This window comes from Somniosus microcephalus, chromosome 9 (assembly GCF_052327205.1).
Source record: "Somniosus microcephalus isolate GS21.2 chromosome 9, FLI_Smic_1.0, whole genome shotgun sequence".
Classification (NCBI taxonomy): domain Eukaryota; kingdom Metazoa; phylum Chordata; class Chondrichthyes; order Squaliformes; family Somniosidae; genus Somniosus; species Somniosus microcephalus.
In genome coordinates, this window is record NC_140995.1 from 118,918,145 (window position 1) to 118,945,978 (window position 27,834).

At 42.1% G+C, this 27,834-nt stretch overlaps 1 protein-coding gene across 1 annotated transcript in view; it reads right to left on the reverse strand.

The window, feature by feature from the left end:
- LOC147112631 (intersectin-2-like) overlaps positions 1-27,834 on the reverse strand; it is a 237,843-nt gene that overhangs the window by 204,772 nt on the left and 5,237 nt on the right. The window lies entirely within an intron of this gene.

Genomic DNA, 27,834 nt, shown 5'->3' on the forward strand with positions numbered 1-27,834 from the left:
CGTCCAACCATCTCTCTATCCACATGGCCTTACCTTTCCCATAATTATTTTATATGGTTCTTTATCAAGTGCTTTTTGAAAGTCCACATAATCCATATGCGCTCCATTTCCTTTATCTCTCCACCTTCTTATGTCTTCCAAGAACTCCAATTAGTCAAGCGTAATTCGTCTTTTAGAATTCCATGCAGACTGGATTGATAAGTTCCTGTTTCTCTAAGCACATCATAAATTCATCTCATATTACAGGTTCCAGAACTTTACCAACAACTGAAGACTAACTGGTGTATAATTTCCTCTCTTATACCTGTCTCCTTTTCATATTTGCCACCCTCCCCCCCTCTGGCACAATTTTCCTTTCCATAGAATTTTGGAAAATTACAGTCAGTGCCCTCTGCTATTTCGTCCCTTGGTTCTCTCAAGATCCTAGGATATTAACTGTCAAATCCCAGTTATTTATCAACCTCAAGTTCAAGTATAAATATACTGTTATTTACTATATACTGCTTCTTTTTTTTTTATATAAAGTATTACATGTTATATTAACAAACACAGTCAGAACCGGTTCTGACGAAAGGTCTTTGATCTGAAACGTTAATGCTGTCTTCCACTCTCCACAGATGCTGTCTGAGCTGCTGAGTGTTTCCAGCATTTTCTGTTTTTATTTCGGATTGCCAGCATCTGCAGTATTTTCCTTTTTGAGATGAATGACCAGTTATTAATTTTTTTGTTGGTGCTGGTTGAGGAAGGAATGCTGGCTAGGATATCAGAGGAACTCCGTGCTTTCCTTTTCATAGTGCCTGGTGATATTCTACATCCACCTAAACAGGCAGACGAGGCTTGGTTTAATGTCTCATCCAAAAGACGGCATCTCTGACAATATAGCACTCACTGAGTACTGCACTGGTGTCAACCTAGATTGTGTGTTCAAATCCAGGAGTGGAGCTTGAACCCACAACCTTCAGAAGCAAAAGTGTTACCAACTGATCCAAACTGACAATTTGATACAATTCAATAGCAGAGCCCCACTTCAGTCCAGAGAAAAGGAGTAGGAGAACGCTGGATGAAGCTGTCTCACATTACTTGACATTGCGTTGAGTATAACTCCTGTGTGGTGTCAAACCTAGTTGGCATAATTTTCCTTTCCACAGAATTTTGGAAAATTACAGGCAGAGCCCCCTACCATTTTGTCCCTTGGTTCACTCCCTCAGGCCCTTGGGCACTTTTTAAAAACTTACCTAGAGTTGATTTAAATGTTGAGGGTCTGGATACTCCTGCACTCTCCAAACAGTTACATTTTAACCTCCAGAAGAGCTCTACACATTTATTCTTGCACAATTTCACAAAGCTCTCTACTGGGCTGGAGAATTCCATTTAAGGCCAGGCAGTATAAATGAGCTTCAGACCAGTAGGGAAGTATAAACTTTTCATTAACTTCCTCGTGTATCAAACAGCTTTAACTGTGCTTTAATTAAGCATCTTAGGACATTTTACTATGTTAAAGGCAATATATAAATGCAAGTTGTTGTTGCTGCTTCCATGTCACTTCACATAAGAGACTAGTTAGTGAGTATTTCCTTGACCTGAGTGAGTACTTCCTATATACAAGAGACTAGTGAGTGGCTGTCGAAATACTAAGTGATTGCACCAAATAATCTATTGGTTGTGAAGTTTTGGGATGACCTGAGGATGTGAAAGGTGTTTTATAAATGTAAACCATTTCTTTCTTTACCTGATCTCAAAACAGTTTGCTTCAAGCAAAGGGCAGCCTGTTAGCTAGCCACATATATGTAAAGATATCTCTAATATTTGAAGCTAGCCATGTGTGGAAATTGGTAATGTCTGATTAATTGTTGTGATGCCAAAGCTCAGAGCGAAACATGCTCCCTGCAGCTGGACTGACCACACTGCCCCCTCAATAAAAGTGTCTGCTGTCTTATACCAGGTTTTGTAAGGTCCAAAGCACATTCTGGCAAATTTACAATGTCGCTCCAGTTTTTATCAAGTCTCAGATTCAATGAACATCTCTCAAACACTGGTAATTTACTCTGTAAATTACGCAATCATTTTTACTCAGAATTGACAATGTACATTATAACTTCTCTTCTGCATTCAATAATGTTTATAAACTATCAATAATTTTACTGAGAAAGGGCCACCCTCAATAAGTAACAACTATTTGTAGGCTGAAGATCAGTTGAGAAAGCACGGGAGGGTTCGGTCCATTGTCTTACAATTGCTTGAACTCTGTATGTAACCGTGACATTTTGTTTACCTGTATCTTTGCTCTACAGAATGTAGAATCTGCTCTTCAAGAAAGGGGAGAAAATGGCACTGAATTATACAGTTTCACATTTCTATGAAATATAATTGTGAGCTGTACAACAGATACTGCAGAGGTTACAGTTTTCAGCTGACCGTCTCCATTCTCACCACTGGAACTAGCAATCTATTTGCAGGGCTATGGGGAAAGAGTGGGGGATTGGGACTAATTGGATAGCTCTTTCAAAGAACCGACACAAGCACAACAGGTTGAATTGCTTTCTGTGCTGCAAGATTCTATGATTGCTCCATCAGTAAAGCCCAGCCAATGTAAACATCATTGTATCAACTGAAAGCTTTTTAAGGAGTTCCAAAATAAGCTTATTATGGCAAATACATAACATTAAGGTACGCCCAAATCAAGTACCTATTTCGAGGTCACCTCCCTCCCCATTCCTATGCGGTGTGCTCCTGACTGCATAGGAATTGTCTGGTCAGAGTTATGCAAACATAATACAGCTAAAGTTAGCATGGCTGCAACATTTCCGATAGGAATTTTGGATGGTATTAGACAGCTCCTCTAACCCCATTTTATATTTTCACCCTCCCTCCTAGAAATGAAAGTTTCCCCCAACACCAGAAATAATTGATCTGAAGCTCTCTTGGGTATTAAAATGAAAACAAGCCCCACAGGGCTGAATGTAATTTTACTCAGACTATTTATAAACCCAACAGACCAGTAACAACTGATTTCTTACCAAGCTTCAAAAATATGACACATCACAACCAGTTGTATCAGTTGTACGGCAATAAATTCCACTTCCTGCATGAATGTTCAAATATCAAAAATACTGAAGGCCGCACAAAGTGCTTGGAACCCACTGAGAACTGCTGTAATATTTCCTACCAGCAGAAATATTTAAAAATATATAATTTTTCAAATTGATTCAGCGGTTACTGCAAAAAGCAGAAACATGTTCCGGTTCAGTGCATATGTATATTTTTAATTTATGGCATATGACAGGGTACACAGAAAATATAAATAGAAAACTGAAAAGGAAATGAGAGTTAAACACATTTTCATTTAGTAAAATTATAATTGAGCTATTTCCAGTTTTAACCTACAAGCTGAAGCAACCTAGGCAAACCCTTAAAACACCACCACAAACGTTACTGCTCTAAAGGTGTGAGATTCCTGTTTATACAGCAGGATTATAATTAAATAATGTTTGGTTCTCAGTTGTAAAGGCAGTGAGGAGATAGGGACATAGTGTTGTGCAAAGATAGCAGCCAGGGTTTACGTGCCTGGTAGGACACCCTGTGCAGATTGCCAGAACTGTGCCAGGATTTCCTACAAATGATAAGTGGTCATTTCTCAAGTTATAACCTACCAAAACACATGAACTGAAAAGGGGAGGGGGGTGCGGAAGAAATTTCAGTGGTTTTGTTTTATAACCACAAAATCATGCAATGCAAATGTCAGCCCAAGTAACAATACCCTTTGAAATGTTTTCTGCAAATACTGTGCTTCGTGCAAGGTCAAATTACTGAAGCCATAACTGAAACTCAAACAAAAAAAGGCAAACACTACCCATTGCTTCTCCTACTTCATGACCTAAACACCAATCATGTCCAGTTACAGAAGGAACTCCCAAATGCACGCGACCACATCCCGCCTGCCCTGTATCAAGGTGCAAACAGCTGCCTTCTGCGACAGTTGGTTTATCTTATTCTAAAAAAACTGTAAATGGGAGAAACGATTCATAGAAACCCAACAGCCGGATGAAATTAATATGGGATATTTATTTTCAGTAAAACATGGAGTCTAGTTACATACCATGTATAAACAAGGTTTCTGCTTTTTAAATATCCCTTACACAGAAGGCAGAAAATATGCAACAAGGACAAAATTGAAATAGATCAGCACAGTGTGTAAAAATTAAGTTGTACCTTTTTGTAGGATCTTATATTGTTATGGCATCAGAAATCCACCCAACTCCACAGAAGTTCCAGAAGTAATTTAATGCATTGATTGGGGGGGGAGGGGGGGGGGGGAGCGCAGTGGGAAGAGCTGACTATTTCAAGGAATATCCTCCTCATTACTTTGAGTGGAAAATACTGTATGGTGGAATGCTGTAGTCCCAGTTTGTTTCATTTGGTAGCATTCTGGGTTAGAAGGTTATGGGTTCAAGCCCCATACCAGGACTAGTGCGCACAAAAACACAGAATAGCTGGTCATTCATTTTGTTGATATTTGTAGCTGCCACATTTTTATAGCACCTTTCACAACATGAGGATGTACCAAACCAATTTACAACCAATGCAGTACTTTTGAAGTGTTGTCAGCATTGTAATGTAGGACATTTGCCCACATAACAACAATCACTGCAGTCCAAAAGTAATTGTATGAGGCACTTGGAGATATTTTGATGCCCCTATAATTACTGACATGTTGCCATGGACACCAACTTTCAACAGACTGCATCAGCTATCCAAATGAAAACAGTGATATTATTGCAAAATATTTTTATTAGTATATACACAAGTAATAGAAATAACATGTTACTTAGTCAACAAATACAGAAATACGACAACAAATTACAGAAATCTGATGACCTTGCAGACTTGCTAGAATCTGGGGAGCACAATTTGAAAACCCATAATCTAAACACCACTTATCTAAACCAACTGGGCCTCCTAGCATGACGTGTATATCAGTTTCAATGCTAAGTTAACACAGTAAAACATCGCAATTAATACAGTCAGTTATCCAAATTAGGAATCTATTAAACCAGACTGTTTCCTAAACTTTCCAATAATGACATTGCAAAATATTTCCAGTAAGAAACTATCAAGATTCAAGACTTACTTTCAAACAGCAGGGAGAAATATTTGAATTGTTTTAAAATAGCAAATTTGAAAAACTTTTAGTGTTCTCCATCATAGCATCTCACTATGGCAGTTAAACTAAAGCAAACAATTCCTTAGTTCGTTATGCAGCAGGAAACCAGTGTATAATGGGTGCTTACGTGATTAAGATAGCAACGACTTCCGGCCAAAAATAGTAATGGCACCCATAGGCACTTGGCACCTGAAAAATTGCTGCAGGCAATTCCAGGGGGATACTGGGAACGGGAAAAATTAGTGTCAACTCCTCAGACAGTAAAACAATCATTCATGCAGAGATAGAAAAGTAGCAGAATGGCATCCCATGAGAGCCTAGAGTACCACGAACACGTTCAAATAAAAAGGAATTGAAAGTTTCCCCATACAATGTACATCTGTGATCAGTGTGATATACAGCTACACCATACTTGGAACAAAGACTCCTAGCTTCTTTTAGACAAAGACCCAGATAATAAAAGTTGCTCACTGAATTTTCCAAAAAAGTAAAAGGAAGTGATAAGGAATGTGCGTTAAGTCCCATTATTCCTTTTGTTTTCTCTTGCTGGAGTCATTCAACTTTGCCATTTTAGATGCAGTCTTTCTACAACTGATAAGTCATCCTGCATTTATTGCGGCACCATAGAAATCTACTATTTGCAGAAAAAAACTCAATATGAAACAGCTGAAAATTATATGCCTGAAAAATGCTATGGACAAAGCATTCCAGTGATATCCCTGGTTCAGAACTTAAAGTAAACATATCATATTTCAAGTAAAATGTCTTTGCTCAAAATGTCTTTAAATCTGTAACAAAAAAATTCAGGTCTTGAATACTATAAGAACAAAAGAATTAGGAGCAGGAGTAGAGGAGCAGGAGTAGGCCATATGGCCCCTCAAGGCTGCTCCGCCATTCAATAAGATCATGGCTGAGCTTCGACCTTAACTCCACTTTCCCACCCGATCCCCATAGCCCTCGATTCCCCTATAATCAAGGCCTCTGATTTCCAGTGACTGAATAAGCTAAATTCTGTTTTTATCAAGTGGGAGTGTGGAATTTTTACAGGTGATTTGAGGATCACACTCTAGTTTCATTTGTTTATGATTAGGCACACTTGCTTATGATGACACAAGTCAAATTAATTCAAGCACTCCCAAAACAGCTTCCAGAATCATGCACAAACATGCATTTTGCATTGTCTATGGTATATTAGACAGAATATATAACACATTCTGAGCCACAGCACTACATTACCTCAAAGAATAGTGCAATCTATGGAATGTGCAATACCAACTCAGGTCAATAAGCATAACTGACCAAATTACATTTATGGGGCTGTGATAACAAATTCACTTAAGTTAAGAGAAATTTCCTGAAAGGAAGCCAGTTTCAATTTCAAAGCAGAAATCAAGATCATTTTTAATGGAAAGAGGCACTGTAATACTTTCAACCACATTCCTGGCATGAGAGGGTAAAAAACTGAGCACATTTCCGGCTGCAAGAAACAGGTGACTGCTTAGCTTACTCGCATTTTTCCAAGGGAGGGTCTGCAAAGGGGCCTAACAGGCAATGGCAAGCATCTATTGGGGCTGTTCTGCCCAGAACTAGTGCACTGAATTATGGAATTTCCATCCAGAAAAGGGATACATTCAGAAAAGCCCAAAATATGCTGGGACTCAGTCTATTCTGAGGACAGTGCTCGGTTATTATAGAGACAAAAACTCTTTTGGAATCAGAGTGTGCATCTAGTCTCTCAATATCTCTTCTCATTCTTCGTCACTGAAAAGTCTGGTTCCAACCATACCAGCCACAACCAAAAAAAAATCACCCACACCTCTCAGAAAGTTTTCTGTCTTGCCATCAGCAACAAAGCCATCTGGAGCACATCAGATATTTTTGAAACTCTTTTCTCCACCATTTTAAGTTTAAGTCTTTCTTGCCTTTTTAGGCTTACATATGTCACAAATCACTCCTCCAATCAAGAGAGCAGGCAGGTGACTTGCTCCAAGAATGTGCAACAGCTATTTGAGCCAGCACAACTACAAAGCACACAAGAAGCCGCCGCAGGGCAACTTGTACACCAATTTTCAGTCTCCCCGTGTCAGTGGGTAAATTCCTGGGCACTGCAGGAAAGGCCGGTGTGAGCTCGTCACGTGAGGAATTAGGAGTGAGAACCCATGTCCTATTTTTCCATGGAGCAAGAATGTGGATTGTGTTACATTATCTTCCAAGGAATCATATTTTTAACATACTTTGCTTTCAAATTTAATACATACTTTCCAATATCTAAACAATGGCATGAATGATAATACTTTTCCTTTCCTCTCCAGACTTTATACTGCACAAACAGTATTTTTCTTTCTTAAGACTAATCTGTACTTTAGAGGTAATACATCAATTAAGAATAATTACAATTCCTATCTTATTTCCCTTAATAGTCATAGAAATGCACTTTTATTATTCAGTCTGTGTCTGACAAATGAACATAAAAACAAAATTTCCCTTCCATATCACTTCCATTTTCCCTTTCTCCCAACATATTTTACACCTTGAAATAGGACAAACAGACTGAGAAAGAACCGCAGATGAGCCTTGATGTGCCTTCAATAACCACAAAACTAGAAGTTATTAACTTAAACAAGTTGGCTTTTAATCACTAAGATCAGAGCTAACATCTCAACACACCGACTGGCTCACAGGAATGAGTCATACAGATCCTGGGATCTTTATGTAAGAGAAGTCAGGGGCGGAGCCAAGAGCCAAGACCTGGAACCTTCCAGGTTAGTCAGGAAAGAGGAAGTGAAACTATACACCGTGTGGGGGAGGGTAATATACATGAGTGCAAAACGAATACAGGCAAGACAAACAGATTTCATTACAAGCCTATACCGAGGTTCCCCGCCAGTACCTCTGGCACATCATTCAGCATTTACAATAATTTTTATATATGTTTAAAATAAATTCACACAATAGGTTAATTACATTTATATTCAGACAGTGGGAAAATACAGGGAACCAAGGAAAAGTGTACAATCTACAGGAAAAGACTGAATGTAATATTGGTATCGCTATTGATTCGCCTTTACCACTGAGGTTACGCTTGGGCGCCATGATTAATGGCTGAACGTTCACACACGTGGTTGTTATTATGCTGATGAATGCAGTCTCGTGCTTGGCAAACCGTGTATACACGAAATTCACTGCCACGGTTGGCAAAAATTGCCGCAGAGATGAAACCGTGTATACGTGAATTCCGCATATGGCAAAACCGCGGTTGGGGCGGGATTCCTGTACTGTATTTATAATAGATTGTAATTTTGTAATTGGATTTATTCCTAAATGTCTGCCAGCAAGAGCAAACCAATAAAATAGGTGATGTACAAGAAAGGTTGGATCAGGATATAGAACCACTATAAATATAAGGAAAAGAAGTACACCAAACACTGATTTAATTGAAAAAGCATTAACATTTCAGGCAACAGTGGAACCCATTTGGTCTGCGTAAAAGTACCAAGTAAAACAAACTGGCAAGTGTACTGCAGACAAAGCCAAGGTGTCCTCATACAGGAAACATAGAGAGTTAGCATGCAGGTACAGCAAGCAATTAGGAAGGCAAATAGCATGTTGGCCTTTATTGCAAGGGGGTTGGAGTATAAGAGTAAGGACGTCTTGCTACAATTATACAGGACTTTGGTGCGACCACACTTGGAGTACTGTGTACAGTTTTGGTCTCCTTATCGGAGGAAGGATATACTTGCATTATAAACGGCGCAATGAAGGTTCACTCGATTGATTCCTGGAGGAGAGGGGTGTCCTATGAGGAGAGATTGAATAAATTGGGCCTATACTCTTTGGAGTTCAGAAGAATGAGAGGTGACCTCATTGAAACATATACGATTCTGAGGGGGATTGACAGGGTAGATGGTGAGAGGTCGTTTTCCTTGGCTGGAGAGTCTAGAACTAATGGGCATTGTCTCCGGATAAGGGGTCGGACACTTGAGGCTGAGATGAGGAGGAATTTTTTCACTCAGAGGGTTGTGAATCTTTGGAATTCTCTACCCCAAAGAGCTGTGGATGCTGAATCATCATTGAGTATATTCAAGGCGGAGATATAGATATTTTTGGACTCGAGGGGAATCAAGGGATATGGAGATCGGGCAGGAAAGTGGAGTTGAGGTCGAAGCTCAGCCATGATCTTATTGAATGGCGGAGCAGGCTCGAGGGGCCGTATGGCCTACTCCTGCTCCTAATTTTTATGTTCTTAAATGGGTTGAGTGAAAACTGCAGAATGTTTCAAGCACAAATAAAGGAAAGTGGCTGCAGGTGCACAATAGATTAGGAACTAAAGCTGCAATGAGCTGCCAAGGTTACACAAGTTACTATCAAACAATTACAAGAGATAAATGTTACCCAATGAAGGAAAACAAGAGAAAAATGGACATAAAAAAATACTGCCAAAGCAGAAAATCTGAAATAAAGGTGACTAAGAAATGAAGGAATAACAGATGTGCCAAGAGGAGCCATGGTCATGTCCAGCCGATCAGGTGCACAACCTGTGCCCGCTGCGTCCCCAAGGACAGTCAGTAAGAAGTTTGTCATCTGAAACACTGTTGCAGCTGCTGCAGTCAGAGATATATCGAAGGCCAGCGTCTTTAATGTATATGTGCGGCCCAAGCTGTACGTAAAATGGCATTACTGCGTCAGCCACAACATTCGCAGCAAAGTGGCAAGAAACCGTTCGCGGGAGGCCAGGAAGAAGAAACCTCTCCTCCACAGACGCCTCTTGCCCACGAGTCAGTCCCCAAGCCTACATAAGCATCAGCGGATCCGATAATTTGTTTTAAAATAATAAAAATGTTGGACCACAGTTCAAAGTCTGCCTCCCATTGGTATCCAGTTTGACAACCATCAGCCCAAAATGAATATAAAACAAGTATCATACAATGACAACATTTTGAAAGCAGATTAATACCCCCAAATTCCACTTTTATCACATACAATGACATTAATCAAGGTCAAGTCCCAAGATTTCTCTTGTATTTTATTGGCTCTTGGGATGTGGGCAACAATGCAAGGATGTATTAATTAACCTTCCTTGGTTGCCCTCAGGGCATTAAGAATCAACCATGTTGGAGGGGACTGCAGTCACACGTTGCCCAGACCAGGTAGGGATGACAAGTTCCCTTCCCTAAAGGACATTAGCAAACCAATTGGGTTTTTACAACAATATGGCAGATTTCAGTCATTTTTCTGCTGCCAGCACAAAAGTTTCACAAATTAATACTGAATTCAAATTCACAACTTATCATGGTGGGATCTGAACTCAAACTTCCGGGTTGCTAATCCAGTACTATCGTCACTTAACCGTCAGGTAAAGCCTAACCTCCAGCCAGGTGTATTAAACTTCCAAGCTTCAACTTCTCGGATGGCTCTGTGGAGAAATGCACTGCTCAGTGTGGTACTGAACTCTGCAGACTACGAAGGTCCCAGGTTCAATCTCTACGCTATGTTGAGTTAATTGACCTCACCTGAATAGCAGTGGCACTTCACAGTTTAGCTCCGTATCTTCAGTCTGGGGTGGGGGGTGGGGAAGAGTAAGGAAATTATCTCCGATTGATGAGCAGAGGAACCTGCTGGACATCTGCATGTGTGGACATGATGTCATCGGATGAAGACAGGATCAGGCTCTCCCATTTGCAAACCTGCTAAAGTCACTGTTTAGGCTCAAACATGAAGAATGGCCACTTGAACAAGGAGGGCTGCTAACACTCAAGTCACTGCACATCAGCATGAGTCAGCATCTTAAGAGAAGCGGGTAAACAACATCTTGAACCCTGCTGTAGTGCTACATCTATTTTTTATATCAATAGTGCATATGAATTTTAAACCAATCTTCCACTCTTTTCTCAGACCCGACTACAACTCTCAATGTTATATGGCGCTATGGTTTCTGGAGACAAATGTCACAACCCAAAGCATAAAGCCGGATAAGCTCGGTAGTGGAGCAATAGAAGTAAAAAGGATTTGAGTGTGTCTGGTCAACTTATCCATGAGCACAAAAATGGTCGTCAGATTGAAAAATTGTTTTAGGCTCAGAGTGGGACAGGTTTTTAATAATTTTCTGATTCTAACTTCTCCCCAAGCTTTGATTCTTCAGCCAAAGAAGCAATCCAAGCAGAACAGAGATTTATACAGCACTTCAATATTGTTTTAAGGACCATCCTCTTGAATGCACACATGGCACGTTTGGAATGTTTTCTGCACAGTTGCATGTGTCGTCCCGAAAGAAGTGCAGCACCAACAAATTGCTCCGAGAGACTTAAATCTAGTTCTGACGACAGCTCCCACTCACAACACTAACCAATCTTTTCCCTTTCAAATGCGGAAAATGCGCCTGCTGTGCATTTCCAGTATTTGTTGCTTTTTTGACTCACATTTACAGTTTTTCTTTTTATCCCTAAATGTTTTGCACCAGTTATCCAAGATTTACAAGTTAGCAAATAAAAATTGTAACAGTTGCAACAGCAATTCTATCATACTCTTGTGAACCCCACTATCACCTGGCTCTCAAATGTCAAAGCAACAAGGTTGTAAAGTCAGATGTTGCAGAGGCAAGTATTAATAAGAAAAATGACATCATTTGTTTGGGTAACTCTGTACATGATTCTGCTTTTCCTATCTTACAACTGCAACGGTGTAAAGTGAATTTGAGCAGTAATACTGAAACATTCAAGGCAGTCCTTTCTTTTAGTAGGCAAAATTAGCTGGACATAAGTGACTAACAACCCTGAGAAAAGCCTAATTATAGATACAAAAATAAGTCCACATTCGACACCCATTGCCTCCCAAGAATTACATTAAATTAGACGTAGTAAATGTAACTTAAAAACATCCCCAAGGAGTATGACAATATTTTTTAAAAATCTATCATGCAGGAGAAAGTTAAAAAAAAGTTACCCAATAGTTTATGCATGCCTACACCTTTGAGTTAATCTGCCGAACAAGATTGTTTTGCCTGCTGCATTTTTAGGTTGGGTGGAGCTTTTCCAGAATGTTGGTCCATAGATTGCAGCAAGAAATGTGTTTCCCTGCATTTCTGATTCAGCAGTAGACCTTTGACTGCTGTCTCCAATGTGCTTCTCATTGACTGTAATATGACATGAATTAACATCCAGGACCCACCAGTTGTAATTAATGCTCATTACAATTTTACAGAAATTAATTTTAAAACTGTATAATATACAAATAAAAATGGCCACAAGATGTGATCTGGTGCTCATTTCAATGGGCTTGACTCAAATTCCGAACATACAAACATGCAAAATTGATGGGCAAAAAAAGACCAGCTAATCCTTCAAGCCTGCCCCACACACCATGACAGCTGGAGCATCATGACGAGACACTACACCACCCCACCCCGCAGAGTCATGTAATCTCCTGGGAGAGGCAACGTTGACAAAGCAAGTAAAAGCATTATGAAACCAGACTCAAAAGTCATTTGCAAACATTACCATTCAAATGTACTGCCAATAATAAATTATTATAGGACTCATTACCTTCCTCCAATCTCCAGACTTTTGAAACCCAAGCTTAATGTCCCAAGGCACTTCACAAGAGCGTTATCAGACAAAATTTGACACTGAGCCACATAAAGATATTAGGACAGGTGTCAAAGAGGTAGGTTTTAAAGAGCGACTTAAAGGAAGAGAGAGGGGTAGAGAGGCAGAGATGTTTATGGAGGGATATCCAGAGCTTAGAACCTAGGCGGCTGAAGGCAATAAAAATCGAGAAGACGCAAGAGGCCAGAATTGAAGGAGCAGAGAGATCTCGGAGGGCTGTAGACTTTACAGAGATAGGGAAGAGTGAGGCTATGGAGGGATTTGAACAGAGGGATGCAAATTTTAAAATTAAGGCTATGCTGGACCGAGAGCCAATGTATACGGGGTGATGGGTGAATGGGATTTGGTGCGAGTTAGAATACAGGCAGCAGAGTTTTGGATGAGCTCAACTTTCTGGAGGATGGAAGGTGGGAGGCCGTCCAGGAGAGTATTGGAATAGTCGAGTCTGGAGGTAACAAAGGCATGGATGAGGGTTTCAGCAGCAGATGAGCTGAGGCAGGGGTAAATAATCTAGTCTTAGTTTGACTAGAAAAAGCTAAGTTGAGTCATCCTTAGTGAGATCAGGAATATCATAATGACTTTAAATTAAGTATTGCAGTATTTATAAACCCCAGCTATTTGAAAGAAGGTTCAGCTGAAGCATGCTATTGCACTTATCTAGGAATAATAAGACTTCAAATCATAGAACAGTACAGCACAGAAGGAAACCATTCGGTCCATCGAGTCTGCGCCAGCTCTTTCGAAGAGCAATCCAGTTAGTCCCACTCTTCCACTCTCTCCCCATATCTCTGCAATTTTTTCTCCTTCAAGTATTTATCCAATTCCCTTTTGAAGGCTACTATTGAACCTTTACCCACCACCCTATCAGGCCGTGTGTTCCAAATCCTAACCACTCGTTACATAAGAAGGTTTTTACTCATGTCACCTCTGGTTCTTTTTCCAATCACCTTAAATCTGTGCCCTCTCGTTATCGACCCGTCAAACATTGGAAACAGTTTCTCTTTATTTACTCTATCTAAATCCTTCATGGTTTTAAACACCTCTATCAAATCTTCTCTTAGCCTTCTCTGCTCCAAGGAGAACAACGCCAGCTTCTCTACTCTTTCCACATAACTGTATTCCCTCATACCTGGAACCATTCTAGTAAATCTCTTCTGTACTCCAAAGCTTTTACATCCTTCCTAAAGTGTGGTGCCCAGAATTGGACATAATACTCCAGCTGAGGCAGAACTAGTGTTTCATATAGGTTTAGCATAACTTCCTGGGTTTTGAACTCTATGCCTCTATTTATAAAGCCCAGGATCCAATATGCTTTGTTAACTGAAGAAGTGCTTCCTGACATCACCCTTGAACAGCCTGCCTCTAATTTTAAGATTCTGTTCCCTTGTTCTGGACTTCCCCCTACCAGCGTAAATAGTTTCCCTCAATCTACACTATCAACTCCTTTAATCGTCTTAAACACCTCAATTAGATCACCCCTTAATGTTCTATACTCAAGGGACTACAAGCCCAGTCCATGCAACCTGTCCACATAATTTAACTCTTTTAGCCCCAGTATCATTCCGGTGAATCTGGGCAAATATTCTGAACTATCTTTCTTAGGTACAAAGTGGATGACCTCACACTTCCCCATATTGAACTCCCTTTACCACAGTTTTGCCCACTCACTTCATCTATCAATGTTCCTTTAATTTCAAGTCCCACTTTGTAACAGTCAAAAGATGCACCTCCCAGGCCTTCAGGCCGCAGAATGCACCAAAATTCCACAATAACTCGGCAAAGTCTGGAACATAAGAAGCCATTTATCCTCTGTAGGAGCAATCCTAACAGCCTCCATTAGTGACAAGATACTGGACAGTGGGCACAGTATTTTTATTGCATGTAAAACAAAAAAGTGAGACATTCTAGAATATAAAAAGTATGAAAGTAATAAAATCCCAATTACCAATAAATCTCCCTGACTGGTGGTCTTGTAGGTGTTGGCAGTATAAGGGAGCAGCGTAACAACTGGATATGATTTAATCATTAACTGTGTCAAAGCAGTGATGGGATAATTAGTCTGTTTTGCCTGAACTGATAATGTAGTTACTTCCACGAGACAAGCTAGCTCATTTACAGGAGCACACTGCTTTACTTTACCTTGCTAAAGAAACACACATTTTCAAGGGTTGTTCAGACAGAAACATAGCCAAGCAAAATTCTCAAATAAAGTGAGTAAAAAGACAACTGTTTGAGTCATGAACTTAATCAATTCTTAAAAATAAGATAAAATTCAAGCTTCCCCTTCAAAAAGCACAGAGCCCAGAGAGACTGTCCGATATCGAAACATTACCAGAACAGCAGCTACTGTGCTGAAGAAACTTTGCATCAGCTGTTTCAACAGTTACAACTCCTCCCAGGATGTCATTATTTACCAAAGGCTCTCAGAAATTTAAAGCTCAGACATGGCCCATCTTTTACAGTGTGGCATACCAGTCAGTATCTCGAGACACAGTATTCCCTTTCCAATCTGTTAGAGATAAAGCATCGAGATTCATAAAAATCTCAGAAATCGAAAACACACAAGGGCTGCACCAATCTCTAAAACACGATTTGCCATCTTTTGCCAAGGTGTCAAAAACTGTAGAAGGCTTAATAAGGGTGGCCTGAGTGCTGGTGTTTTCTTTGCTGCCAACTGAAAATCTTAATTACTAATGCTTCCACATACTAAGGTATAGTGAAAATAAAACAGGCTTTTGGTATCTAGTTTACATTTCAGAAATTTTCCAGACAGCCCACTCAAGCATTGGGCTCTCTAAGCTAAAATCGGTTCTATTCTGAAAAGAGTGAAAATAAAAGTTCAATTAATACATTTTGAATATGGCCATCTCTAACAAAACATTGAGATGAAACACTTTTTCTTGAAAAGGTAATAATTCAGCTAAATTAATGGCTGTAATTATTTTTTGTTGACGGCAACACTCCATCCTGCACTACACAGCCAGCCTGCTACCAAGCATCAGCTAAAATTGCTCTATAACCAACTATTAGGAGATGGAGGAGGGGAACAACTCTCCCTCAGGTCCTTCCCAAGGCAGAGTTGACCCCTTCTCCACCTTCTGAAGAGAACGCCATCAAATTGGGGGGCATAGCCACTACTGAGGATGACTGCAACAAATTACAATAAGACATTAATAAACTTGCAGAATGGGCATATAATTGGCAAATGAAATTCAACACAAATAAATTTGAAGTATTACATTTTGGTAAGAAAAAAATAGGGAGGTCACATATTACTTGGGAAATAAGAATCTAAATGGGGTAGAGGAGCAAAGGAATCTAGGAGTACAAATGCACAAATCACTAAATGAATCCACACAGATTAACAAGGCCATAAAAAAGTCAAACCAAGCACTCGGGTTTATTTCTAAAGGGATAGAATTGAAAAGTAGTGAAGTTATCGAACCTTGGTTAGATCACACTTGGAGTACTGGTTGCCATATTATAAAAAGGATATAGAGACACTGGAGAGGGTGCAGAGAAGATTTACAAGAATGATACCAGAAATGCGAGGGTATACCATCAGGAAAGGATGAACAGGCTGGGTCTCTTTTCTCTTGAAAAGACAAGGCTGAGGGGTGACCTAATAGAGGTCTTTAAAATCATGAAAAGTTTTGATAGAGTAGATACAGAGAGACTGTTTCCGCTTGTGGGGAAGAGCAAAACTAGAGGCCATCAATATAAGATAGTCACCAAGAAATCAAATAGGGAATTCAGAAGAAACTTCTTTACCCAAAGAGTGGTGAGAATGTGGAACTCGCTACCACAGGGAGCGGTTGAAGTGAATAGTATAGATGCATTTAAGGGGAGGCCAGACAAGCATGTGAGGGAGAAGGGAAGAGGGTTATGCTGACAGTCAGATGAGGAAAGACGGGAGGAGGCTCGAGTGGAGCATAAGCACCGGCATGGACCGGTTGGGCCGAATGGCCTGTTCCTGTGCTGTATATCCTATGTAATCCTACGTAAAACATCCGGCCATTGGTGGCCTTCCAATATCTTCACTGCTCAGACCAGTAGCTCACTAAACCCATTTTTAAAATTGCTGCCTGAACTTTTTGCTGTAGACATATTCTGAAATTGATAACTCAGTTCTCCCACACTCCAACAATATACACAAACAAATTCACCAAATGAAAAAATATTGCTTCCAGAATTATACAAGGACATATGAAAAAGGAAAACAAATGCAGCACAACAAACTCTCTCCTTTGCCTTCACCAAGGAAAAATTATAATTAATAAAATGTTAAAATAAGTCTTCAGTTACTGCTCCCTCGATGTCCTGCAGAATTAAGGTACCAACAGATCTAATATTAAGCCAGAATATCAGGTTTGATCCCTCGTCTGTGTTGAGTTGGCTGACCTTAGCACTGCTGGGCTGGAGGCTGGAAAGCATGAACGGTTTCTACTGCCAATTGCTATTTAGCGACTCCTGCTAGAAAGCGTAGGCATGCAGCGTTGGGCAAGAACAGGAAAAGGCTTGGGTGTGATGCTTTTGTAGTTGAATAATCTGCCAACACTCACTCTCAATGCTCTGTGCACTGGGCAAAGAAGCATACTGGAATATAAATTATGGAATATAAATTAATACTTCAGGAGACAAGCGAAAAATACTGGAAAAAAAGAATTCTCAATCACCGCTCCATGGAAAAGCACATGTAAAACTTGCACTTTCAAACATAAATCTGATGATGTTGGGGGGCCCTCTGAGATACCCTTGCAGACTCCAGTTTGAAAATCTACAGCCTATAATACAAAATTGCCACAAAATATACTCACCATTTAGTGACTCCTACGATAGCTAAATACTGCAGATGCTGGAACCGGACTCAATATCGAGTTCAACAATTTCAGATCATAACCTCGGCCCCTATTACATTTTTACTTATATTTTTTATCCACACCTTTGTTTTGGTTCCCCACCCCCCATTCCTCTTTTTTTCCTCTCTCCCACATGGCACCTGTCTCCCATTCTGCCAGCACATTTCACACCTAATCTAGAGCTGTCTTTTGTCTCCACTAGTCCCATCACCATCTCGTCTCATTTTGAATACCTCTTAATGTCTCTTCTCTTTTGTTCTCTACCAGCCTGGCCTCTTAATCAATTTCATTCCCTGTGCCTCTTTAGTCTTGATAAAGGATTTTGACCCGAAACGTTGACTCTAATTTCTCTCCACGGATGTTGCCTGGCCTGCTGAGTTTTTCCAGCATTTTCTGTTGTTATTTAGTGACTCCTGTTGGAAAGTGGAGGTACGATAGGATCAGGATGGTTGTAATGGTGAAACAGCTCACAGATGCTCATGCTGAAACATGAAGAATGGCCACTTGGGTGAAATTTCAGGCGGTTTCCAGTGTCTGTAAACCCCAACACGAACCGCCGCTTTTAAGAACATAGGAACAGGAGTAGGCCATGCAGCCCCTCGAGCCTGTTCCGCCATCCAATTAACTCATGGTTGATCTGTCTCTTAATTCCATCTACCCACTTTGGTTTCATAACCCTTAATACCCTTACCTAAAATAAATCTATCAATCTCAGTTTTGACATTTTCAATTGACCTAGCCTCAACAGCTTTTTGGTGGAGAAAGTTCCAGGTTTCCACGACCCTTTGTGTGAAGATATGCTTTCTGACATCACCCCCGAATGTCCTAGCTCTAAATGTAAGTTTATGCCCCCTTGTTCTGGACTCACCCCACCAGAGGAAATAGCTTCTCTCTATCTACCCGATCAAATCCTTTAATCATCTGAAACACTTCAATTAGATCATCCCTTAATCTTCTATATTCAAGGGAATACAAGCCTAGTCTATGCAACCTATCCTTATATTTTTAACTCTTTTTGCCCCGGTATCATTCTGGTGAATCTACGCTGCCCATCCCACCCCCAACCGCTACCGCCTCCCCTCCTCCACCCACGCCCCCCCCCCCCCACCCCCTTTCAGGGCCAGTATACCCTTTCTGAGGTGCGGTGCCCAGAACTGAATGCAGTACTCCAGATGGGGTCTAACCAGAGCTCTGTACAGCTGGAACATAACTTCCTCCTAATTGTATTTCAGCCCTCCGGAGATAAAGGCCAACATTCCATGAGCCTTTTACATTATTTTTTGTGCCTGTTCACTAGCGTTTAGTGATTTCTGTACTTGGGCCCCTAAATCTCTCTGCTCCTCCACAGTTCTTAGCTTCGTGCTACTTAGAAAATACTCTAATCTATCTTTCAGGTAGAAAGTGGATGACCTCACACTTTCCCACATTGAACTCCATCTGCCATAGTTTTGCCCACTCATTATCCATCAATGTCCCTTTGCAACTTTCTGCTCCCATCTACACTATTTACTGTGCCACCTAACTTGGTGTTGTCAGCAAACTTAGATATACAGCTCTCTATTCCTTCAGCCAAGTCATTTGCAAATATAGTGAAAAGCTTTGGCCCCAGTACAGGTCCCAGGGGGACACAAGTCACATCCTGCCAATTTGAGTACAGACCCATTATCCCTACTCAATTCAATTCAATTCAATTCAAATGCTTTATTGGCATGAAAGTTTACAGGGAACCATATTGCCAAAGCTTACATAACAAAAAGTACAGTTTTCCAACATTCTCTACCAAACCAATTCCCTATCCAAGCCAATAGGTTGCCTCCAATTCCAGCACTCTCATTTTTGTTAACAGTCTCTTATGTGGAATTTTATCAACTGCCTTCTGGAAGTCCATATAAATAACATCCATAGATACTCCTTTATCTAGCAAGTTCTAGTAACTTTCCCACAACTGACATTAGGCCCATAATTTCCTAGTTATCACTCTTAACCGTCTTAAATAATGAAGTGACACTGGCAATTTTCCAATGCAAAGGGACAATTCCTGAATCAAGTGTTTTGGAAGATCATGACTAACGCATCAACAATTTCCTTCACCTACTTTTTTTAATACCCTGGGGTGGAAGCCATCGGGTCCTGGAGATTTGTCTATCTTTAAGAACATTAATTTCTCCATCGCCATGTTTTTACTTATATTGAATTTAGTTAGTTCCTCCCTTAGATTTATTTTTATTATTCCTTGTATCTCTGGTATTTTATCCTCATCCTCTACTGTGAAGACTGATACAAAGTAGCTATTTAGTAAGTCTGCCATTTCCTGATTTTAGAAAAGGAAAGGAGGGCTGTAGTTATGATGCTGTGAGGCTACCTCAAAAATGCACCAAATTTCTTTTTGTTTTCAGAAACTGTTTCTCTCCCTTTGCATTTCTTGGATCTACCTAAACATCCACATGTGAATCCTGTGCTTAGATCACGAGTGTCAGTAAATTATTCAACCGTAGGGGTCACTGCAGCTGAGCCCGATCCTCTCCTCTCTCACCCAGTGCCCACTCACTCGCAAAAGTCAGTAGATACCAAACAAAGTAGGAACCTTAGCTGATTTTCCCCATATCTTTAGCCAAGAAAGGAAAAACCTGAGAAAGAGGATGATGTCAGCTGTAACACCTCGAAGACGGATCTATCGGAAATCAGCTAACTCAGCACGCTCCAGGAATCAAACCTGGGACCTTCCTGGTCTGTTTGGATTAGTGCAACCAAATGCTTTTGTTCTTCCATCAGGTATTGGGGTGAAGAAGCAATAGCCAAATCGCTGTCCATATACAGCAAGATTGTACTTTGAAATTCTACTAACCACTAAAGTTAAAACTCTATTGCTAATTTGCATTTACATTCCAGCTGTTTACTGTTCCCCATAGAAAGATTAAAAGTGAAGCTGTGCATAATTAAGTTTTACTTCCTGTTTAAGATGAAAGAAAATGTCTTCCTACTCTGAAGCACATCAGGAGAAAACTGATCGAATCATGATTGGAGAATTATGCTTTTGTTTTCAATTCAAAAGAAACATGCGCACCATATTGCTCCGGTCCTGTACAGTCAGCATTACAGCACTTGGCAGCAGCTCAATCTGCCAACAATACTCCATGTACTCGGGATCTTATTTTCAGATTAGAAAATTAAACCAAAAGAAACAACAACTGCAACAGAGCTAGTGAGCGCAAACAGAATAATTGCAGGAAGAAAACTGCTATTTCTGTTCAGACTTAGAGTCTATTTGTCTGATAGTTTTAGTCAGAAGCACATTACAGCTCAGCATCAGCAGTTTTCAAGCTTGGCTGTGTGGAGATCCCCTGCAATATTGACACACTTGCAGGAACCCCTGTCTAACTACAAAAAGACAGTTCTTTCCAGAAAACATCTTTATTACTATTTTATATATAAGACAACAGAAAATAACATGCCAGTAAGTTAAGAAATACAGAAGTCTGATGATAGCAAAGATGGGGATCCTCTTGCAGGTTCCCTAGGGACCTAGGACCAGTTTGACAACCTATGCCCTGTAATATAGTATAAAATTGTGACAAACCATACTCAATGTGGTGTAAAACAGAAAACAAAATATTCAGTCTCTGAAGGCTACTGTATTTTGCCTCTTGCGGTCAGCAACACTTTCAGGCCAATTACCGAAGCTCCCATTTCTTGGGCTAGAACCTTCGAATGCACCATGCATTTAACATAGTTGTTCAGCAAAATAGCTTTATGAACACTACTTTTTTGAAGACCAAACATTTCTATGCTTTTTCCATGAACTCATACTATATACACTGCCATTAACACAATACTCGCTACAGACCACAACCATTGTGTACAACTGCAATGGTGCTGCATGCTTAGAGAACAGGAGGCATATTTGCCACAGGGTGCAACATTCTACACCAGTTTCTCATTCCCTGAAGTGAGGCACTCCACTGCCACAGCTAACCCTGCACCCACAGGCTCAACTGAGAAATAACTATAATATCTGGTGGCAATGAGACGTTAACTTCTGCAACATTACTGTGAAGCAACCACCTAGAACACTTCTCTATCAGGTCAGTTCATTCAGAATCTATAACACGTCCTTCTATTCACAGAAGTCCTAGAGCAAACCATCTACCAGTCTGTGGCTGATAGATTTCAATTGTCAAATGATGATGGCACCTCTCCAAACATACACACACATGTAAAGTGTGAGCATATTCCTCTATACTAGATACACTATACAAATAAAGCATCAACATTCATCACACGCAGCCGCACACCGAAATACGCACTTAACTCGTAACTGCACTCATCGCCACAGGGACTAGGCGCAATGTCTCAATGTAGTTACACCAAAAGAGAGATAATTCAAGAGGATCTCCTCATTACAGAATTAAACAGTTCTCAAGGGTACTTCTACAAAAAATTAAAGAATCATCTAAATTATTTGAAATGGTTTGTTTTGAGTCTCACCATTACTGCAGTCATTGCAAAACTGCTACAACTTTAAGAGTGCAGCAGCACACGCGAACATGTCAACAACTTCTACTGTGAAACACCAACATTCTGCCACTTGTGATAAATTTCCATATTTAAAGGTCATCATATATCCAATTACTCTGTGCTGTCTACTAGACAACACAGTGTAACCCATTATTTTGTAATAAAACAGCAAAAGTACTATATTACTACTGTCATCCATTTCAGATTTGTGTTGTGGGCTTACTTCACGCTCCAATTCTGATTATTCTCTCCCTCTTCATGCCACAAATCAATTTCTCATTAGCAACCTGTTCCCAGATCTATAGGTACATTAGTCAGGGAAGGGAGGGCAGGGGGCGGGAAAGAGCGACCTAGACAGCTTTTTGTTGATGTTCTTCATGGTAGAGTCAGAAGCATTACACAACACAATGCACAGTGTATTATTATGCTGCTAAGGGATAGCTCTGTGCAATACCATCCTGACACTTTTAGGCCACAAGGTCTTAATGCCGTAAATAGACATATCCTGAGGTCAGTTAGAGGGCAATTGCTCTTAGGCACATCCTGAGATTAATTAGAGTAGTTTCCTTTGCTGGCAATATTTCTCTGAAACCAGCAAGAATTTATTTTTTTACTACTTTATATTTTCTAAAATGTGTGACAGAAATTTGCATGTGTGACACCTGAACTGCAATAGACGCTTCTCAAAGTTTAGATATTTAATAATAGGTCTCCCATGGCATTGTTCATGGATAGTTTGGGGCATACTTCACGCTCCAATGTGATGCTTAGCTGATAACTTGGCCTGAACCTTTAAGGTAACTGCTCTTAATATGCAAATTTAGAAGTATTGTATCAACTTATAAACTGGTGAAGGGCTGTTATAAATGCTAATAAATTTCCAGGTGAACATCTGACTTTCTTTCTCTTTTCTTAAGGTTACTTTGCATCTGTGATAAAGTGTGACAATCTGAAACACAATGTCTGGAGCATGACAGATATGCAGGCTAGTTATCAAAGCAGACAGATCTACGACACCAACTAACAAACCAGATTGATCAGGAATCTTATGCTCTTTCAATAAACTGTGAAAATGATAGCAATATGAACAGTGAAAGACATGGAATAATTGTAACATACAAACTCACATGAAGACCATAGCACATCCTTCCAAAAATAACCCTTGTAAGAACAACCAATATCATGCATCCTCTTAGGTCATAGACATTGTAATGTATACACAATGTGACAGATTTTGCTGTAGCAGTGCATCCAACGGTGTCTGCTGTTACACATTCCCTCGCCCATTTAGGTTTTAATTTTTTGCGCGTCAAGTTGCTGAAAGCGTGAGCTGATAACGTTGCAGTGAGGGAAACAAGGGATCTGAGTGAACAGGGCAAGCAACTGTGTATCTCCTTAACCAATCAGATTTAAGGATTGAGAAATAAACAGTGCAAGGACTGAGAAGGAAGTGTAAATTAGAGTGGGTGAATTCAATGTCAAATCAGGTACAGAAAGAGAGGGAAAGAAATATTGGACTAAGAGAGAAAAAAAGAGACAAAGGATGAGTAAAAAAAAAATTAATTTTAAATTTAAAAAACCTCCAACAACAATTAAAACCTGAAGGAATGAGACTCCACATGTGTAATAGTTCATTTGCAGGACCAGAGGGGTTGACTGGCAGTAAATAACACTTATCACGTCGTTAAAAGGGTATTTAGTTCATATCTGCTGCACAAATACAGCAGCTTCATGCTATTCAATGCATTTTAGGGGTGAGCCAGGAAGCAAAGCTAACAGCGGAACGCACAACTCGGACAGCAACTTTTGGATATTGACGTTTAATCGTGCATCTGCCCCTCACTTGAAGTTGCTGTACCATTTACACATAAATATAACTGCGAGTGCCATTAGCCTCACCGTTATTTTGACAGCAAAATCTGACCTAATGACATTAATCTGCAAAGATCAACATCCATAGAACCAAAAGCAAACCATGTCCTCCAGAACCTTATAACAAGAATTTTAGCAGGTTATCTCCATTTAAATATTATATTATTCATTTTCCTCCTCTATACAATTCCAAGACATTGGCCAATCTGTTCAGTCATGAACAGGACAGAGTCAAATGTACACATAGGTAAGTACTTCTGGATGACTTTAAAGTTATTCTACCCAAGGAAGAAGGAACTGTGGGAGATTGTGGTAAACCACTGTTTGTATTCCTGTTTGTCCTGTTTGTATTCCACTGTGTACATGCCTGGACATGCCTCGGCTGACTCCTCCCACAGGTCCTAGTATAAAGGTGACTGCTCCCCAGCCCTTGGTATCCTGGACCGGTCGACCACTCGAGGCAGACCTCCATTCTGTTGTTAATAAAAGCCTTTGGTTACTCTTCTAACTCTCAGTCTTTTATGAGTAATTGATAGCGCATCAATTTTATTAACATTTTTATAATGGAGAAGATCCTCACACCAGCATGCCTGGACTTAGATCATCGGGAGGCGGACTCATCCACCAAGTTTACTCACTGGCTTAAGTGTTTCGAAAAATTCCTGACCGCCTCCGAAGCAATCAAATCGGACGAGGACAAACTGGATGTCCTGACCTCCAAAGTGAACCACCGAGTGTACTCGGTCATCCAAGACGCGACCTCGTACGCGGATGCTATCAAGCTCCTCAAGGACCAGTACACGCGCCCAGTGAATGAAGTGTACGCCAGGCACCTCCTGGGGAGTCGTAAACAACAACCTGGGGAATCGACCGTGGAATACCTTCAGGCACTGTCTGTGCTTGGCCGGGCCTGTGGTTGTAAGGATGTAAAGGCCGCCGTATACACAGAGGAACTTATCCGGGACGCTTTTGTAGCGGGCCACAGATCCAATTACACACGACAGCGACTGTTGGAGCAGAGTAACCTCGACCTCAACAAGGCCTCTGAACTCGCACTATCGTTGGATGCAGCCTACCAGGGCATGGATGCCTACTCCTCTGCACCGTGGACGCCGCGGGGAATGACAGCCTGGGACACGGTAGGACCGCCTCATAGCGCCGTGCCACCCCAGCCACACCCCAACAACGGCCCAACTACCGCAGCAGTGTCCCAAGGCCAGACAGCAGTGCCCCAAGGCCAGAAATGCTACTTCTGTGGCCAGGCAAAACACCCCAGAGCGCGCTGCCAGGCGAAAAACGCGATCTGCTCGGGCTGCGGGAAGAAGGGACACTACGCTAGCGTCTGCAGGGCCAAAGCCACCCCGAACCCCAGCAGCGCCGCGTGTGGGCCATGCGGGCCGCCATTTTGGACCTCCCCGGCCGTGTGCGAATCACCGGTACAGCAGCCATTTTGGACGCCTCCAGCCACATGGGGATCATGGACGCCGCCATCTTGGACGACAGCCGGGACGCAACAGGCCCCCGACACCGCCTCATCTGATACCCGCAGCGACACACCGACCCCTACGCTGGCATCCGTTACACTGGACCAAGCGAGACCGCACCAACTGGCCAGTTCCACAATGGACATTAAGGTAAATGGTCACGATACAATCTGCCTTTTTGACTCTGGGAGCACGGAGAGCTTCATCCACCCCGACACGGTGCGGCGTTGCTCTCTCCCAGTCCTGCCTGCGCAACAGCGGATTTCTATGGCCTCCGAGTCCCAGTCGGCGGACATCGGCGGCTACTGCGTGGTGACACTCGTAGTAGACGGGACCGTGTACGATCATTTTAAACTTCTGGTCCTGCCTGACCTCTGCGCTGCCGTCCTGCTGGGGTTAGATTTTCAGTGCCACCTTAAAAGTGTTACGATGGCGTACGGTGGACCCCTACCCCCACTCACAGTCCGCAGCCAGCAGCTTCCAAATTGCCCGCCGCGCACCAGGTGCAACCTCTCCACACTCAGAGTCACCCCCCCACCACTGTTTGCTAACCTCACCCCCGACTGTAAGCCCATCGCCACAAAGAGCAGGCGATACAGTGCCGGGGACAGGGTTTTCATTAAAACCGAAGTGGAGCGGCTCCTGAAAGAAGGGATTATTGAGGGCAGCACCAGCCCCTGGCGAACCCAGGTTGTGGTCGTTAAGACCAGCGAGAAGCAGCGCCTGGTCATCGACTACAGCCAGACAATAAATCGCTACACCCTGCTGGACGCCTACCCACTCCCCCGTATAGCTGATATGGTCAACCAGATCGCGCAGTACCGCGTCTTCTCGACCATTGACCTGAAATCAGCGTACCACCAGCTCCCCATCCGCCCTGAGGACCGCCAGTACACTGCCTTTGAGGCAAACGGCCGCCTCTATCACTTCCTTAGGGTTCCCTTTGGCGTCACCAACGGGGTCTCCATCTTCCAAAGGGAGATGGACCGGATGGTAGATCAAAATGCGTTGCAGGCCACTTTCCCATATCTGGACAATGTGACCATCTGCGGCCGTGACTTGCAGGACCATGACGCAAACCTCAAAAAATTCCTCCGCACCGCCCAACTCCTAAACCTGACATATAACAAGGAGAAGTGCATATTCCGCACAAACCGCCTCGCCATCCTTGGCTGTGTTGTGGAACACGGAGTCATCGGCCCCGACCCCGACCGGATGCGTCCCCTTATGGAACTTCCACTGCCCCACTGCCTCAAGGCCCTGAAGAGGTGCCTAGGGTTTTTCTCCTATTACGCCCAGTGGGTCCCCTACTATGCGGACAAGGCCCGTCCGCTGATCAAGTCCACCTCTTTTCCCTTGACGGCAGAGGCCCGCTTAGCCTTCCGCCGTATCAAGGAGGACATTGCCAAAGCCACCATGCACGCAGTGGACGAATCCATCCCCTTCCAGGTGGAAAGCGACGCGTCCGACTTTGCCCTGGCCGCTACCCTCAATCAGGCGGGGAGACCCGTGGCCTTCTTTTCACGAACCCTCCAAGGCCCGGAGACCAGACACTCCGCTGTTGAGAAGGAGGCCCAGGCGATTGTGGAGGCTGTGCGTCATTGGAGGCACTACCTGGCCGGAAAACGATTTACCCTGCTCACTGACCAGCGTTCAGTTGCTTTTATGTTTAACAACAAGCAGAGGGGCAAAATCAAAAATGACAAGATCTTGAGGTGGAGAATCGAACTTTCCACCTACAACTACGAGATCTTGTACCGGCCCGGGAAGCTAAATGAACCCCCGGATGCGCTATCGCGTGGCACCTGCACCAGCGCGCAGATCGATAGACTACGGGTCCTCCACAATGACCTCTGCCACCCGGGGGTCACCAGGTTCTTCCACCTCATCAAGGCCCGCAACCTGCCTTACTCTATTGAGGAGGTCAGGACCATGACCAGGAACTGCCAAGTCTGCGCTGAGTGCAAACCACACTTTTATAGACCAGACAGGGCCCACCTGATAAAAGCCACTCGCCCCTTCGAGCGCCTGAGCGTTGATTTTAAAGGGCCTCTCCCCTCCTCCGACCGCAATGTGTACTTCCTCAATATTATTGATGAGTACTCCCGTTTCCCGTTCGCCTTCCCCTGCCCGGACATGACCAGTGCCACGGTCATTAAATGTCTGAACAACCTCTTCACCCTGTTCGGCTTCCCCAGCTATATCCATAGCGACCGGGGCTCATCGTTTATGAGCGACGAACTCCGTCAGTACCTGCTAACTAGGGGTATTGCCACAAGCAGGACCACCAGTTACAACCCCCGGGGGAACGGACAGGTGGAAAGAGAAAATGCGACAGTTTG